Raw genomic sequence first — 19138 nt, forward strand, 5'->3', positions numbered from 1 at the left:
TTGAAAGACTAAAGGGTTAAGATGATGATCAAACGTGACGTTTCTGGACTAGTAGTACCTTATACCACCTAATAATGAACGAAAGGGAACACATTACAACAGGTAGTGAAGTATTCCAGTAGATGTTATGCCCTCCAAAGATCTTGAAGGACTGAATGGATCAGATGAGGAATTTCAAACGTGACGTTTCTGTAGCAGTAGTACTAATACCATCACGACTTGTCAAACACTCATTCACTCGACGAAACACACCGCGAGTGATTTCTCCAATGATAGTAATAAGGGAGTCTGCCCCTCTCCTCTTGCAGTGTCTAGGCAATGTGTTCGTCAGCCCATATCGCCCAGTCTTCTCATATTCCAACGTTCAGCGGGGAAAGGTCTGATATATTGTATACATGTTCTGTTACTAGAGGTGAACCATGACGATTCGTTCGCGGTGATCGTTCTGAACACGAAACATAGATCCACATCCTCGCGCCTTACAGCCGGGAAAACAAAGGTTAGAACTGTCAAGTGACCCTTCCTGACACAATATGTAGTTTCCCCGGTCAAAATGATGTCATTCCTCCATACCCAACCCACCCCAAAATCTATTATGAGGTTTCGGGTTGACAATGGCTTGACGTTCATTTCGACGTGTCCAGACACGACCACGCCTTTCAGGGAAGTGGTGAGCTAATGGCGACCTATCTGGAAAGATGAAATGTGATCAGCGACAATTACCCCAGTTATCGATGTTGTATACATACTTGACGTCAACGTTTGGGTTTGCTGATACCAGGTCCCTAGTCTCTTTGACGTAGTCTGGGAAACGTTGAACGTATTGGTCAATGCACGCTCCTACCAGTTTCGAGCATGCCAACACACGTTTTATGTCATAGACTCTCTGGGCGTTGCAGATTTTGCATTACTAAATCACGCACAAAACAGTAAATAAATTCAAGTAAATGACATTTGTACAATAAGCAGAAATAATGGTTCAGAGGGATTAATACATAAGTATCAAAAGGAAATGACACTTTACGCACGTGAGTGGCGCCTTATCGTGCGCCATGCGCATACTATGGGATGTGTTTTGGTGTCTTTCACAGACATAATGGTTCTTGAAGAGGATGTTTGTCATCAACACTTATCTGTGTTGTAATACGTGGTTTTGACATATAGTTCAAATCTCGTTAATTTTTTGAGCGTAAATGTCAAGTTTTTAAAACAACCCAGCTTTTACGGGATTGATCAATATGTGTAGAGGGGCAACAAGTCGGAGGTAGATTTGTAACTTAACGTACAGCCACTCATTTATTCCCTTCGTTGCAGAGGAAGAGAGTTCAATGGCCCATAGGTCCTCGGTTTTGTAGCATAGTAGTGGTCCTCGAAGATTTCCTTTCGTGGTAAATGTGAACGCCAATCCTTGATCTATACACTTTCCATCTCACCCAGACGCCCTGTGATATAATTAAATTTATTCATAAAAGTGTGTTAGTGAGTTAACCGATGCATTCAGTTCTCTAGCAGCTACTGAAACAGCTTCCTACCAGTAATTTTGTGGCTTCTGCATTGCACAATCTTGACGTCAATGGCTTTTCCGATATCGACCTTTAGTTTCCTGTTAGCCAACATATTGAACTTAGTTGAATTACTATTTACGCAGAGGAACAGTTCAGTTGAAAGCAAATATCCAGATGTTTTACAGGTAATTAAAAACGGCTAAATACAATCTTTCCGCACTGCAGACTTCGACTAATGGCTTCATTATATGTCTGAGTGGTTGCTACAGATACACAGGTGGGTTCTGTGGACAATGACCTTGTTAGAAGAGACACCATATGTCCAACTGGTCAAGTGCCAGGGGTCGAGTAGGTTGAGGAAGTTAGTCTGACCAATTTAGCCGCTGTGAAACAGGAATGACTAGACAATGTACATGCATCTGGGAAACGTCGAGGTTCGTTCGGAAAGACGTACTAAACGTGCATTAGTCTCCGTTTCTGTTTCCCAGAAAATCATTAGTGACTGTGGAAACACAAACAGTTACCAGTGATGTGTCTACAAAACTTGGGACAAACACAATTTTGATCGCCATTACACCATCCTGAATGTAAAGCTCATTAGTTGTGATAACCTGAATGCAGTGTTATCAGCCGTTCCAGCGCTGTTATCGCAAGTAGCTTTTAACATTTAATTGTAACACACATGGAATGCTTTCCAAGCTGTCAACCACCAACCGTCAGAGCACAGGCTTCGTGAACCACTGTCATCAATAGCATCAATAGTTACCCAATTATTGTGTAAGTACATGGTACCATGAGCTCATTATTCAATCAATTGGGTTTTAATTATGATTAGATTGGTAGTGCGCTGCAATTATTGTTTTAGTACTGCAGCGTCTGTTTCACACGAGGTTAGTATCGAGTCTTCTACTCAGAATCCAGAGAGATAGGTACACAGGTACCAGAGTCTGTCAGCAGATAGCACATTCTTTATACACAAAAAACAACACTGCAGCCAGCAGCATCGCTGTACAACCAATCATGTTTAAAAATTGAATAAAACTGGCCAAAGATTGAATCATTCGTTACGGTGTGGCATAAGAAGTACAGCTAATGAAATGAAATTCTTTGACAAAAACCTCCATTAGTGGATGCAGTAAGGGGCATATTAGATGCCTAAGAGCTCAAGACTGAAATGTTGTTCTGTTTTTGTTGAAGATGACGTGTCGAAGACATCATTTAAGGAAGTAAATTTGGCAAAAGAAATATCAAAACTGTACAAAACTTTGTTATTAACGCATGAAAGCCTGTCAAGAGCAGGATGATGTGATATGGTGGAGTCACTAAAGGGTCCTTTTCAGGAATCTGAAAATGTCTTTGCTGATACCAAAAACAATTTCAAAGATGGTTAATGAAGGCGCGTGCCGTGTGGATGTTTGTGATCATGGGTGAGACATGGGTCGACTGATATGTACGTTACATGTCATCTTCAAACAGTTTGATTGTGTTCACTATATTTGAATGAAATGGCTGTAAACTCTGTTTTATGATCCAGGGTTCGCATCATGGTTTGTTCTGAAGTTGTTTCTATCATGTTTGTCAGCACTATAAGAATGCCCGATGGTTTAGTCAAAGTGCATACTGTATCTGAGGCCAGCATTACTTGACGTTCTGGAATTTTGGTTGGATTTCATCGTTTTTCAATCAGCGCTTTAAGAAATATGATTTTTCCTCTGAGAATCCAATTAATGCTTTTCTGCTTTCGTTGAAAATAATCCCAGCACCTCAAACCAGAATATTATACGGTTTGCCCTTTTGTATATACCACTGTAAAGATTCGATAATAAGAGCTGTTCCCTATATGTGGGACGTTTTTTGACGATGTTCAAGCAATAATATCCTAAGGTTGCCTAAGGCTGTCAATTTAAATGTACGTGCTTATATTGTAAATTTAACTGTGTTGCGAGTATTTTGTTTGTAACTCTTGTAATGGAAAATGGTGGATGCCGCTAGCACAGTGTAAATGCAAATAACTGAAACGTTTCAATTAAGTCATAAAAGACCTTGTGAACTCCAAGTACCCCGTTGGTATCCATACTATAAGCTGTGTCAGTGTTATGGATTAGTGCAACTCTCCCCCAAGGATCTAAGTCGTGGTGAGAATAAAACAGGGACTAATTCGGACACATTAAAAGGGGTATTACGGCTTCTTGGGAACCATACAGAACAAATGAAAACAGGTTCGTGAGACACTGTGTACACACATGAAGCAAGCCTATTCAAATACTGTAACCCTGTTTCAACATAACCTTTAGTCCGGGACACGCAATACTTGAATGTACGATAGCAGACACTTAAGACACTCAACTCATACCAATTGAATTGACCAGAATAGACGTGACGTCATATTCCGGTTGACATGATCGTGGGTGGTCGCAAGAGTTTTTTTCGTTGGAGACAAAACATAATGTAATCTTTAAAGAGGCGATTTGAATGCTGATTTATCAATATTTTATCAGTATTATCAGTACTGTTCAAAGTATGATTTAAGGGGAATAAGGGACCGTTCATAATGTATGGCTAGGGTGTGTGTGTATGTGCGTGTGTGTGATGATGATTTTATAGGGGGGGTCACCAATTTTGTTCTAGGGAGAGAGGTCATCAATTTTGTACACATGTACTAGGGGGTCATCAATTTTGTACTTAGAAACATTTAAAAAGTTATGCTTAAAAGTATACGAAGGGGGAAGGGGGTTTCATTGATTTTGTTCATGACATGCAGGGGGGTCACTTACTTTGTGCATAAACTTAAGGGGAGGGGATCAGTCACATTGTACATGGTTCTCCATAACAATCATCATGGTTGTTATCTCATATCGTTAGCAACAATCAAAGCGTCACGTAATCACCCAGGTCAATGCATGAGTCCACCTGGTCTATAAAGTCACCTCTCAAACAGGTCTTGAGATTTACAAGAGTGGAAGTTACTGGCAAAATATTGATAGCTGGAATTTCTTCTTGGTGATATCATCAAGTTGAACAAAAAAATATTTGCCACCAAAGCATTTTAATTTTCTATATTTCTTTAGCATATGATCTTAATGAGCAGAATGTCTTCAGATTTCATTTGTTAAAATGTTCCAAGGTACTCAATAAATCTTCCAATCCTGTTTACGCGAAGCGTACTGAACCTGATAGCAGAACAATTTTGATGTCTTCATGTCTTTTATTACCTCATTCTTAGCCGTGTTTATTTCGATATGTTAAAATATGCCCTCGTTTTAGAACACAAATATCCTGTTAATCTCTCTGCTATCATTGTGTTTTGCATTGGATATGATTTGCAAGATGCGACTCAAGAAAGTGGCTATTGGAATCAACAAGAAAACCATGTGATATTACGTTAGCGCGACACGACTGCGAAAACATGTTATGTCATTAGTTGCAAACGGCTGCTGGCAATTGAATGAAGCTGTATGTTATACATCACTGCCACACACAGTGTATCTAGGGACAGGTTAAAGATGACGCGGTACAGGAAACAGAGTGCAGACACTGTGTTTTTTCAGAGGAAAATAGATTTGCCTTTGCATTTTGTTGTAGCGGTGCAACCAGAATGGTAATGATTATTGTGGCCATGTGGTATAATCTATTTGGTACATATTCCTAAACACAAATGGTTATGATATTGTTGGACTCGTTTAGTGAACTCTGCTTTTGGGTGTTCTTCACGATTATTGAAACAGTTGACCCTTCCAGATCCGGGTTAGATTTGATCTTCAGTAACCCATGCTTGTCGTAAGAGGCGACTAAAGGGATCAGGCGGTCAGGCTCGTTGACTTGGCTACCACATGTTATCGTATTGCGTAAATCGATGCTCATGCTGTTGATCACTGGATTGTCTGGTCCAGACTCGAATATTTACAGGCCGTCGCCATATTGCTGGAATGTTGTTGAGTGCGGCGTAAAACTGTACTCACTCACTCTAGTTCCTACACAGAATCCATATTTTATTGGGGATCCATATTGTATTGAGAGTCCATATTGTTTGGAGAACAGGATATATTCCTCTCTTACAATACATTTTACATTCTCAGTAACACTAAGCTGCCAGTAACAGCATCCAAATCCACAATTTGATATTTATTCTTCTGCTCTGAAACAGTTAAATGCTCATTATTGCGATTAATAGAATATAGCTATCTGAAGAAGTAATCACCCACATCCATACATTCAGTCTGTATGCAAATCAATGACGTTATGTCACTCAGTTGCCACGTAATATTTGACTCTTACTATTTTGAATTTCTGGTGTCCCTTGTCGCAATACTGCTGGAACATTTCTAAAAGCGACATAGAACCCAACTCACTCACTCACACTCTCACTCACTCTCATGACTCTATCCAGCACTATCCCACAAGAAACTTGCAACCAAAAAATTGAGGAGAAAATGGTATTGTGGACAACAGACAATATCTTCAGTGAGATGACATATGATTCACTCACTCACTCGAATATGCCAGCCGTATGCCCCAAGGACATATGAATTTAATTACGTGCAGGATTTGATACAGGATAAAACAGGACGAGATGAAAACCTGACCATATTGTATTGCTCAAAATGATCAGTGTCAATCCCCAGATAATGAGGCAACACGGTATTGGTAATGTGATATCTCTAGATGAATAAGAAAAGAACCATAATAATATTGAGCGGCGTGGTTTTGGAACTGAAGCCTTTTCGGCTTCCTGACGGAGTCGATGAATAATAGAGTCATCGAATTAGGCCGTCTGTGTGAAGGCGATTTCTGAAATCAATCTATCAAAATGTTTGCAAACTCTGTCATAGAGAACAAGATGGTATACCGTCTAGAAATGTGGGGGTAGAGTACACGTCACTATTTTATGCCAGACTTCATAGATCATTAGAATGTCTGAGTAGGTTTGCTTAATTTCAAATGTATTGACAAACGCCGTAATGACGTATGTACTGTTTACTAAGCATTAAGAACACAAGCACGAACGCCAAGAGAGACTCGGATAGACACGAAAAACGCCATCTGTATGAGACAGACACACAAACACACTGACGACCTCTTTCCTCAGCACATACAGACAGACACAGGCTCCAGACATTCACGCATATGCAGACACAGATACCATACATGTACGAAGACAAAGACACTAATACAGACACAGATGCCATGCATACATGCTGACACAGACGCTAATACAGACACAGATACCATACATACACGAAGACAAAGACGCTTATACAGACATAGATGCCATGCATACACGCAGAACCAGACGCTAATACAGACACAGATACCATACATTCACGCAGACAAAAACACCAATACAGACATAGATACCATACATACATGCAGACACAGACGCTAATACAGACACAGATACCATACATACACGAAGACAAAGACGCTTATACAGACATAGATACCATGCATACACGCAGACACAGACGCTAATACAGACACAGATACCATACATACACGCAGACACAGACGCTAATACAGACACAGATACCATACATACACGCAGACACAGACGCTCATACAGACACAGATACCATACATTCACGCAGACACAGACGCTAATACAGACACAGATACCATGCATACACGCAGACACAGACGCTCATACAGACACAGATACCATACATACACGAAGACACAGACGCTAATACAGACACAGATACCATGCATACACGCAGACACAGACGCTCATACAGACACAGATACCATACATTCACGCAGACACAGACGCTAATACAGACATAGATACCATACATTCACGCAGACACAGACGCTAATACAGACATAGATACCATACATTCACGCAGACACAGACGCTCATACAGGCTTATATACCATACATTCACGCAGACACAGACGCTAATACAGACACAGATACCATACATTCACGCAGACACAGACGCTAATACAGACACAGATACCATACATTCACGCAGACACAGACGCTCATACAGACTTATATACCATACATACACGAAGACAAAGACGCTAATACAGACACAGATACCATACATTCAGGCAGACACAGACACTCATACAGACATAGATACCATACATACACGCAGACACAGACACTCATACAGACACGGATATCATACATTCACGCAGACACAGACACTCATACAGACACGGATACCATACATTCACGCAGACACAGACACTACAGACACGGATACCATACATTCACGCAGACACAGACACTCATACAGACACGGATACCATACATACACGCAGACACAGACACTCATACAGACATAGATACCATGCATACACGCAGACACAGACGCTCATACAGACACAAATACCATACATTCAGGCAGACACAGACGCTCATACAGATACACACAGACACTATACATTCAGGCAGACATAGATACAGATACAGATATTCAGCCAGTCAAACTGTATGTAGATACAGACACGCATACAGACACAGTCCCTATAAATACACACAGTCCATGTCCATATTCAAAGACCAGCATTCATGATCACACAGCCTGGAAAACAAACTCAAAGTTAACTCACACTAAAACAAGAATAAACTATTTTTTCGCATAGATTCATACGAGACACACAAACAAAAAAACCAAAAAGCAACAAGACACACCTGCGTTCAATGACCTGCTAACAGTGAAATCCTAGCCTCGGTATATCACAAATAATATCTGTTCTTCTTTGTCCGGAAATCCCACCTGAGAACCAGTCGATGTCGTTATCACTGGTACTGTAAGCAGTGGTCAGAAGGCTTGACCACAAACACAGTATTGATCTCTCATAGCTGGATGTTGCAAACAGTCCGCATAACTGAATAGAACTGCCAAAAGCGGGCACCGATGGGCTTCATTTGGCCACGACTTGAGTTTCTCATTTAGACCTTATCTCCCAAAGGACTAGGTCCGAGATACCATTCTTATTGACCTCAGGGTTTAATATGCGATGTGAATATGCATTGTTCATTCCGTGTTGGCGTAATGTGGGCTTTGGCATACTTTGTAGTCTTACATCGAGATTTAAACTAATGCCGAGATTGCCTCACAGAAATCGAATTCGAGGGTCTGGTGTCATTGCTATTTACATAATAAACTAAATTGCAGAATACAGCCCAGTGACAAATGGTTATTTTATGCACACGTCCAATGTAGTTCACAGATATTTATACTTTAGAACAGGCTATAATCCGTATGACAATTTCATTCAATAGGGATTTTATGTAACGAAGCCAAATAGAAAACTGTTATGTTTTTCTGCTGTTTTGTTGTTGACGTGTTCGTAGAGGATACAGATACGTTTCCTCTTTGCATCTTATAGTTTTGCCAGCAATGACATTTGGTAGTTTTGTATGGCTGGGGAATTGTACAGAAAGTAGACGTATTGTCCTCACAACCACCAGTATGGTGGTCTACCTTTGGTTGCTAACGATCTGGGGCGGTGGGGTAGCCAACTGGTTAAAGCATTCGCTCGTCACGCCGAAGACCCGGATTCGATTTCCCCACATGGGTACAATTTGTGAAGCCCATTTCTGGTGTCCCCCGCCGTGATATAGCTGTATTATTGCTAAAAGCGGCGTACAACCACAGTCACTTACTACTCATTGCTGTCGATCTATAGCCGGATTTTATATTGTGTTGTTGAAAATGATTTAGCATTTGGAACTAATCTCAAACTAGTTTAATGAATCTGTGATAATCTAGTTGTTATGCTGTCCTTCGATGACAGCACTTTTAAAAAGTATAAATATATCATTCTCAGGATTTGATGTTTTGTCGTCACGATATGGCTAACCGATGTATTACCGATGCTTCCTACCGAGTACCTTTGAAAGAGACGGTGCGAATCATTATAATTTGTCCTATAATAGATCAACACATCTCAGCTTAAATAGTACTCACATTATGAGTGAGTTGACCTTCTGACATGACGTTACACATATATTTCTGTAAGCAGTCCACATACTTGCTGCTGTAATTCAGTACGTGTTGTACGATTGTCAAAACGTAAGAGGTAGGAACAAGGCAACCCATTAGGATAGCAGTTTATAAAAGTCAGGCAAATCATCTTGTATGTCCACTATCTCAACCCATAACCACAGGCGCTCAGGCAGACATTAATTGTTCTGTTTTCGCGACAGCTTTCACAAAGTCGGATTCTGTGCTATTACCGTTTCGATGGGATTTTGACAAAGGGATATTTTGGTTTATGGTACTTAAATTGGATCCTGACATATAAAGCCATAATGGTATGCCGAAGTCACATGAATAAGATTTGTCATGTGGCTTTTCATCGGATCTAAATGCACCACTATCTATCGGTACTTTTTCTTGGTCATTCAACTAGTAGCCAGATGTGATCAGCTCATCTGGGGGCTATTGACCTTATGGTGAGAGTCAAATGTTTCACAGAGAGCTATAAGAGACAAATTCCTCCTCTGTCATCCAAGCCACCAGCTTTATGTATCAAACGAGATCGGATCTACAGATTAATTTCTTTCCTGATTTAGATTGTCATTACTTTGGATAACCCCATTAATGTCACAGCATGTATAATATCTTAAATATCAGTGGTTTATCACAGGTTTGTTGTATTATCTAACTGAGTGAGAGACTTAAATGTAAGGTCATAACTGCAGTATTTCGGGTACATCTTGACCAGCTTTGTTGACTAACACGAAACACATACATACATTTACTGCAGCCATTAATATACACAGAGCGACTGGTAGAACATGAATATACACACAATGCACTGATTGGGTGTTATCTGTTCGTTTGTAAATGAGTTGTGTCTACATTCTAAGCTTTGAATATTGTATGGGATGACACGCAATGAAAAAAAGTGTCCTATATTGTATGAATAGAGTGAACCTATTTCACAAAGCTGTCCTTGACGGTCGCACTTTCAACCCAAGGGGCATTGTTTGACCACTTCCATTACTCTTGGTCCTTTGTGATAAGTGACAGAAAGCTGATTGGAATTTCTCCTATTGTGGTTTAAATAATGGGAAGTGCACAGAAACTGCGAAATGGATCTGTTACTCTGGTAGTGATCGACTTGTTGACATGTGACAGAATTTCAGACTCTGACGTTTGAATAATGGAAATTTTCTGAATATTGATAATGACGCAGTTGGATTATTTGGTTTGTCTTTATACATTTTTATACATTTATTTATTATTCATGTGTAAACAGGAAAGATATTTATTTTTAAGAGAACACCGTCACTGATTTTCAGTTTTATTAGATTGATATTTATTATTCATGATTATATTGTAAACTCACAAAGGAAAGATGGAATATATTGCTGTAATATTTAAAGCGGCGTAAAACGAGAACACCTGGGGTGTCATCACTGATTTTCAGTCACTTTCCATGCTCGTAGATCGACTTTTGAAAGATACTTTTAGGGGCCGACGCTGGAATATTGTAGTGCGGCTAAACAACAAACAAATAACGAAACTGACACCGACAAACACAAGCTCCATTTCATTCGACCATGACCAACGTCATGAGATACTGGGAACCTTTTTTTTTTAAATAACTCTTAATAGTTTTACGACGTGACTCTATAGTGTTCAAGTGTTTCACATGTCAATGACCTTCTGACACTGAATCTTAAATTCAAAATTAACATATCTATTTTACTTTCAGAAAATGCATAAATAATAATAACTGTCAAAAAGCGGTGGGGAGACAAGACTCCGTGCCGAGCAACGTCGTGCTCACCCGATAAATAGACCGCATCGATTCTAGTACGTCATGGGGAACAAGACACTTACCACTTACACGGAGCCTCTTATATAACTGAAAGACATCACATGGGAAGAAATTAGCTGAGAGTCAGACTCCACTGCCTTCGGTGTCGAGTTAAAATTACAGAGAATCCTGTTTACACCCAGAGACTTGTTGAGAGAGAGAGAGAGAGAGAGAGAGAGAGAGAGAGAGAGAGAGAGAGAGAGAGAGAGTAAATTGTTTGCATAATTTGATTTCAGTGGAATTTAAAGCCAGATTTAAGTTGGATATGTAAATTTACACATCAGCGTCGGACTGTAATCAGTCAGTTCCTGTCGTAATAGACACCAACGGGGGTAAAAGAAAAAAACAGTGATGAAAATTATATCTCTATCGCCGTCATTATCAGTGAAAAATCAATGATGACGCAATCACAAAACTGTGATAGTGTAAAAAAGGACAAAATTTATATCATGAGATTGACACCGACGTCGGCAACGACGCCAACACGTCAATATAATTCAATTTGAAATAATGAAGTTGATCATCCACATTTTAATTTGAATTAGTTTAAAACAGGCTGAAGCAATGTAGCATAATGTTCTCAGGTAGCATTTCGTCTCACATTACATTAGAATTTGACTGCTATTATGTTCATCGGGAGGCAACGTTAGGTAGCGTATCATCAGAACCAAAGTAACACTTTTATAAAATACTAATAATGTACCATATGGCGCCACAGTTTGATCACACCTGATAATGGTTATATTTAAAGTGCCTACAAAACATCACATCTCACCACTTGGATTACCTAGGTGATATCGGTTCAGTCGCTGTTCTACGCCGCGAGCTGCCATTTATCCAGCCATATGGCAACTTCCTGTAATACCCTACCGTGCAAAAGAAAGTGTACGCTTTAGTTCGTTATTGGCTAAAACGGTACAAGCAAGGTTATTCGATGGTGATGTACTCGATACTGATATAACACTGTTTTTTCACTCTTAATTTGTAGTGTTTACAGACAAGTGGCATTTGACGTTTGCTAATTTACGGTAATATAACATATTCAAGTGTATACTATATTTTGTCAAGTCTGGAAAAGGCAGTAAGGGTTATCATCATGAAAAGATAATAAATATTGCAAATGCTTTTAAATGGTAAAATATGTACGTGAAGAAAATAGATAGATAAAGTTTTGTAAGTGAACCATTGGTTCAAGAATACATCTAATGATCTAAGCCACAAATCATACCAACTCATAATGCCTGTGTTTTAAAATTGTACTGACTGGTGTATATATGGTGGAGAATGTTGAGCAAATCTAAATGTTTGAGATATTAACTCAATAACTTAACATAATCTCCACAGCTTACTACCTATGTTCCGATACCCTAAGTTCTAAAATATACCATAACTTCCGACTTACTCAATACCAACCCCTAAGCTATCGACACAACCCATATCTTTACGAATAATGCCACATCGTTTATTCCATATTGTACGAACAATACCATAGACAAGGACTTACTCCGTACATTACGAACAGTGTCACACGGTACGACTTACTCCATATCTTACGAACAGTGTCACACGGTATGACTTACTCTATATCTTACGAACAGTGTCACACGGTACGACTTACTCTATATTTTACGAACAGTGTCACACGGTACGACTTACTCCATATCTTACGAACAGTGTCACACGGTACGACTTACTCCATATCTTACGAACAGTGTCACACGGTACGACTTACTCCATATCTTACGAACAGTGTCACACGGTACGACTTACTCCACATCTTACGAACAGTGTCACACGGTACGACTTACTCCACATCTTACGAACAGTGTCACACGGTACGACTTACTCCATATCTTACGAACAGTGTCACACGGCATGACTTACTCTATATTTTACGAACAGTGTCACACGGCATGACTTACTCTATATTTTACGAACAGTGTCACACGGTACGACTTACTTCATATCTTACGAACAGTGTCACACAGTACGACCTACTCTATATTTTACTAACCATACAGTGGCCCACAACTTTCTACATAGAGTACGAACACGGCATCTTTGAATTATCCTACAAGGACCATTGGTTCAATAAATGAAATATTCTTTTTTAAAAAAAGTCCAGAAAAATGTAACAATGGGCCATCGGGTACTGGACAATGACCATGACTTCAAATAATTAACAAATTGTCGTGTTTATTGAGAATTCTAATATAGAAAAATGACAAGAATGTTATTCATTTAAAAATACAATAAGGAAGCAGTCATCCAGAGCTGCAATCACGTGTTTTATTTTAGAAAGACATGTAGAGCTAATAGTGAATGACACGCCTAAAGGAGAAAAACAAAACATTCAGTTCTTTCTGGAAACTCTAATATGCCAACACGCCCATGACTTTCGAACACCCGATGGCATCACCGTCTGTCTCAACCAAGAGGAAAGATGGCCGAGGCTGGATGTTATACGTTGTTGTTGACGTTTTGTATTAAAGTGGGTATTGCCTGAACAGAAAAGCTGCAATGCGATAAATATGACATTATGTATTTTAAGAGCAAATTTAAGTTTTTTTCAATTTTAATCTCATGTTGATTCATTTCCTATTTCTAATCAATCGATCTTAATTGAATGTTATTAATAATGGTTATGAAAAAATATTTTTTACTTCTCGACTTACAATCAGATGGCAACATGTGTTTCCGATCCAACAAATTTGTTTTCCGATAACGTAAATAATAAACGTTAATGCACAAACATTTCGAATGAATCGTTGTCTACCCACAAATAGGTAGATGTATATGTGTCACGGCAAATGTTATATGTCACCAGTCCACCAGGGGCAATCTGTACATCTCCAGTTGTAAGACATGTCGGGAAGACATCCTGCTGACGGAATTCCGACACCTTATTTTAAATCGGATTCAAAAGACATTTCAGAAAAAACCGGTACAAAATGGTCGACAGACGATGAACAGTAGACACGACTCTTTCAAAACTGGATGTGACATTACTTACATTGTTTGCTAAATCACTGGTTTCCAATTAGAAACTTCCAAAAACGTGTCTGTCCCAACTTTTATCTATAAATGTCTTCGGTTGTTTGCGGCATAATAGTGCGAAACTGTTCACCTCGAGAAAAAACCCGTTCCATTAATAGGCGAATTTCTAAAAATGTTCGTACAGTGTATATAGGATGATGCTTTGACCCTTCTGTTGGACATACGAAGACGTCCATTGCCAACTTCCGGCTGTTTTGTTTGCTGTCTGTTCTTGCCATTGAAATCTGTCAGTGGTTGTCCTTGTGAATAAAAAAACGACAAACAATTTTCATAATCATAAGACATCTCTAATACTCCAATGTGCGATTCCGACTGAACAATAGGCATGTGTTTATGAATCACAATCAAATAATGAAATACCAGTTTTCGTGGTATATTTACGATAACGATATGTAACACTGGTGGCTCCCGTCACAAACACATGCAATGGCATGTCAATTGTTCACCTGAAACAAAAAAAGGAATGACATGGCATAAGTTTATATATGGTAATCGGAGATTTTTGTGTGTGGAACCAAAGGTGCCATGCAACTTCGTAGCCAAACGTGACTACCCGATCCCTTTTGTCGCACCCAATAATAGGATACTTGTGAAAGAGAAAGTCACAAAAACTTAATGGGAAGCGTTCATCCTATTTTCCGCCTCTCTTTCATTACGACACAGGCGCCAATATTCAGAATGATGGTGGTTTGTTCTGACAGATGTGCAGTACTTCATACAAACCCAATACTGACAAGCCGGATCTGTGCACTGTTAAATATGCAGCTTTAATGGCGTCGTGCCTTTCGTCCAAACGCTACATATCATTATCAATATGGCTGTTTGGAAGCAGGTGTGATTACGGAACTTGATAAGTATGTCAGCGTGACAAACAACAGAAAAAACCCTAGTTATGAGCAGTAGGTTTCAAAACATGAGCCAAAAAGGTGTTTACGTTTGTGCCGGTTTGGTAACCCTGGGTGTAGATCAGTAGATTCTTAGTCAGTATGACTGACTTTCGTTTTGTCTTAATCACGATGCATTAAGTGACGTACTAGTGGCCTAGTGGATACAGCGCCTGCCTGGACAGTGGGAGATAGGTGGTTCGAACCCGTCGCGTAATACCATAAGGGGTGGTAAAACATTTCTAATATAAGTGAGTGAATATGGTTTTACGCCGCATTTAGCAATGTTCCAGCAATATCACGGCGGGGGACACCAGAAATGGGCTTCACACATTGTACCCATGTGAGGAAGCATCTGCTATAAACTACGGCTTGATATCTCACTGAGCTGATACTATAAGACAGACAGAAGTCTGGACTTTCACAAACGACAGTGGGGTAGCCCAGTGGTTAGGGGGTTCGCTCGTCACGCTGAAGACCCGGGTTCGATTCCCCACATGGGCACAATGTGTGAAGCCCAGTTCTTCTGGTGTCCCCCTCCGTGATATTGCTGGAATATTGCTCAAAGCGGCGTGAAACCGACCTCACTCACTCACCCACCTACGGTCACGCACACGCACCTGCCTGTGCGCACATGTGTAAAGCTAGTGTGCAACGTGATATTTTACCTCACCTGACAAAATGATTAGTGAGGCAATGTCAAAACAGTCACAGCTGTCGTTGGTTTTGTTTGCGGTATCTACAGATTAATTGTACCTACAACGTCAGATACATATCCGGTATTGACATTCAATACTCGGTCCTTGTGTCAACTTAATCCATTGTTAATCAGTTTGGTGCAGCTTGTGGAGTTGTCACATAGTTAATCCATCATTGCTACTATTTGCATTTAATCAATAATATCACGCACATCGATTCAAATGAAATCGTTATCGTGTTCATGCATAACAATATTTTTCCCAAAACTGGTAATTAAATTGTATTCACACTTCATTTTGCTCACAGGGGCGGTGGGGTAGCCTAGTGGTTAAAGCGTTCGCTGTGATATTGCTGGAATATTGCTAAAAGCGGCGTAAAACCATACTCTCTCACTCACTCATTTTGCTCCCGAATAGAAGACGCGCATCATCAGGCAGCTGCTGTGTGATTGAGTGTAAATCATCGATAATTGTGTTTAGCAAGCCACGTTGACAGAACATCTGCCAGTAAGTACGGTTATATCTTTTACATTTATTTAGGTTGAACTAACGCTATAAGCACGACCTCTTTAATACATTGTATAATTACTCTTAGTCAAAAGTTGTCCGATCAAGGTCACCATAGACAAGGTATCAGCAAAACTTTCAAAATGTTTTATGGTGGACTTGTGTAGAACATTTCCATTGTTGACGCCTTAGTCAGCATTTGTTTATCTGATACTTTTACTTAGTTTTCGTGTGTTTAAAGAGAACAGTTGACTTGGTTTTGCATGTATTTGTGACGGGCTGCCTTCCATGTTTGACGCCTTCGTGACAAATTATGGTCCTATGCTGTTCTTTAGTTTTCGTGTGTTTATAAAAACATTGACTTGCTTTTGCGTGTATTTATGACGGGCTGCCATGCAGTGTATGAATTAGTTTTGGAAAGTCACTGGCTAGGAGGGCTAGTGAAGTAAAAATGTTCACTGGCCCTACAGAATTTCAGCATCAAAATGCACATTGGTCTGAATTGGTGTGATGTTTGGTAATTGAATATGGTACCTTATTGTCACCCCTTGGAAACAGTATAAATCGAGCAAACACAAAAACTAAGATTTCTTTCTTTATTCCTTAAATACAGAACAAATTATCTGAGATTTTCAGCTAGCCAGTCGGGACAGCTTTTACAATATATTACTGGCCCGATTCACAATCAGCTAGCATTTGGCTAGCGGGCCAGTAGCTATTTCGAACGCTGCTGTCATGGGGCAACATAGGCTTACCACTTTGCGATGACCTTGTATTATACCAATCTGATAGTGATTCATAAACATGTTCCCATGATACAGTCGGAAAGGTATACTGAATTCAGCAGATACTACATTTGGACAAGGAAAGGTTTTGTCGCCGTTGTATAGAATTATCCTAAAAGTGCACTGAATACAGATTTCCTGAACACAGGCAAATTATTCAAAACAAAGGTTCACTCAACACCACAAGACGCATCAAACAAAGCAGACTGCCATGTATAAACATAACAAAGATGTATATTGTTCACTATATTGTGTAGGAACGTCATCCGAACTTACATACTTGAACTATGACTCGATATCAAGTCCCTGAAGAAAGTTATATCATTATTCTATACATACGAAACATACATAAGTGAATAAACCTTGGGATTGGATTATATATAACGTTAATATATTGCTTGCAACTGCTCCCTGTCGTCAGTAATTGAGATATATGACAAATCGATGGAATGCTGTCGTCTTCCTATTCTAAACGTTATTACATCTTTGAAGGATGGCACTAGCGTGACAGCCCCCGTTATAAATACACGCCGGAGATTCCTCTAATTGACATCTTGAGACCAGCATTGTGGGTAAATATATGACTCTCCCCCTATCTATTCGCACTTGCGTCGCAGTAGCGTATCCATACATATGTACGCCCTTTCGCCTCGATATCACTGGCCATTTGATTACGACGGTCTGGGCATATTGTCGGGTCATGCAATAAATCGCCCGTCACAATCCAGCCTGAAAAGCGTGATAAACGTGACAAGATTACAGACTTTGCGCGTACCATCTTTACCCATCATGGTGGTTTGCAGTGCAGACGGTGCGACTTGTAAGATACACTTAGACCTTTCGAGAAATCGTTTTGCTCATGATCTGGATTAATATGAATAACCTGTAGTGATTCCAAGAAGTATTTAGCTATTCCGAAACCATACGCTGACAAATGGTGGGGAAGTATACCACGACTTGCGTAGAAGTGATGAGATCAAGACGGTGCCCCCCGGCTGTCTTGTATTTCCTTGGATCGCTCAATTAAGTAGAATTTCCCGTTATTCTGCGAAAATAGGTTTGACTTTGCCGCTTGATGACCCTGCAACGCTCATGGTTGTTTCTGCTGGTGCACTGAAGTCACCGAGTGTTATCATAAGCTCTGTAGCGCATATTTTGCTGAGTCAGCAGTAAAAGAATGGAAGCTCGTATCTCCCACCAATTTGTTTCGAAACGAACATATTTGTTTTTAAGTAATTTTCTTTAGAGTCTTTGAAGTGATACACATAGAGGTGAATATTATTTATGTCAACTGTCGGTTTCTAAACATTTGACCAGACAATCCAGTGATTAACAGCATGAGCATAGATCTACGCAATTGCGATACGATGACATGTGTTAACCAAGTCGGCGAGCCTGACCACCCGATCCCATTAGTCGCCTCTTAAGACAAGCATGATTTGCTGAAGATCAATTCTAAACCGGATCTGTCGTCGTTTGGCAGGAGTATTAATGGGCTCGACATCGGCCGACAACCACTTACTTTTTGTACGCAAACCGTCCGATGGGTTTGTGCTGCCTTCAGAGTGGGACATTCTAATCGTTTGAGTGGACACCAGGTGCCTTCACTCATGTTTTATAATAATGATAAATTACTTCTCATTATTACTCTCTATGACAAATCTAACTTGCTGTTTTGTTTCTTTCAGAATCTTCAAGAGTTCTGGAGCCTACCGCTGGTCAAATGTAAGTTGCAACTAATATTTTATGATACACATGGTCCTACATTGCACACATACCTCCACAACTAAACTAAACACTCTAAACACTCATTCTGTTTTAATAATATAAAGGAAGAACGACTAAAAGGAATGTTCCGTGAAATATACGTTACAGTGTTTCTTGCAAAAGGCTTAAGCTTAAATAATAATAATGGA

The 19138-nt window shown here is 39.7% G+C and overlaps 1 protein-coding gene across 4 annotated transcripts in view; it reads left to right on the forward strand.

Moving 5' to 3' along the window:
* Positions 1-19138, forward strand: part of LOC124259611 (FMRFamide receptor-like) — a 195936-nt gene that overhangs the window by 108960 nt on the left and 67838 nt on the right. For 2 of the 4 annotated variants that reach the window (XR_006893872.1, XM_046693776.1), the window contains exons 1-2: positions 16265-16437; positions 18911-18947. The gene's annotated coding sequence lies outside the window, so the exon portion shown is untranslated. Of the gene's footprint in view, positions 1-16264; positions 16438-18910; positions 18948-19138 lie in introns of those variants that run through there. The other 2 variants (XR_006893873.1, XM_046693777.1) reach the window with 1 other exon arrangement.

The sequence above is a fragment of the Haliotis rubra genome, unplaced genomic scaffold, assembly GCF_003918875.1.
Source record: "Haliotis rubra isolate DU_JTF1 unplaced genomic scaffold, ASM391887v1 Scf73, whole genome shotgun sequence".
In the NCBI taxonomy this organism is placed as follows: Eukaryota; Metazoa; Mollusca; class Gastropoda; order Lepetellida; family Haliotidae; genus Haliotis; species Haliotis rubra.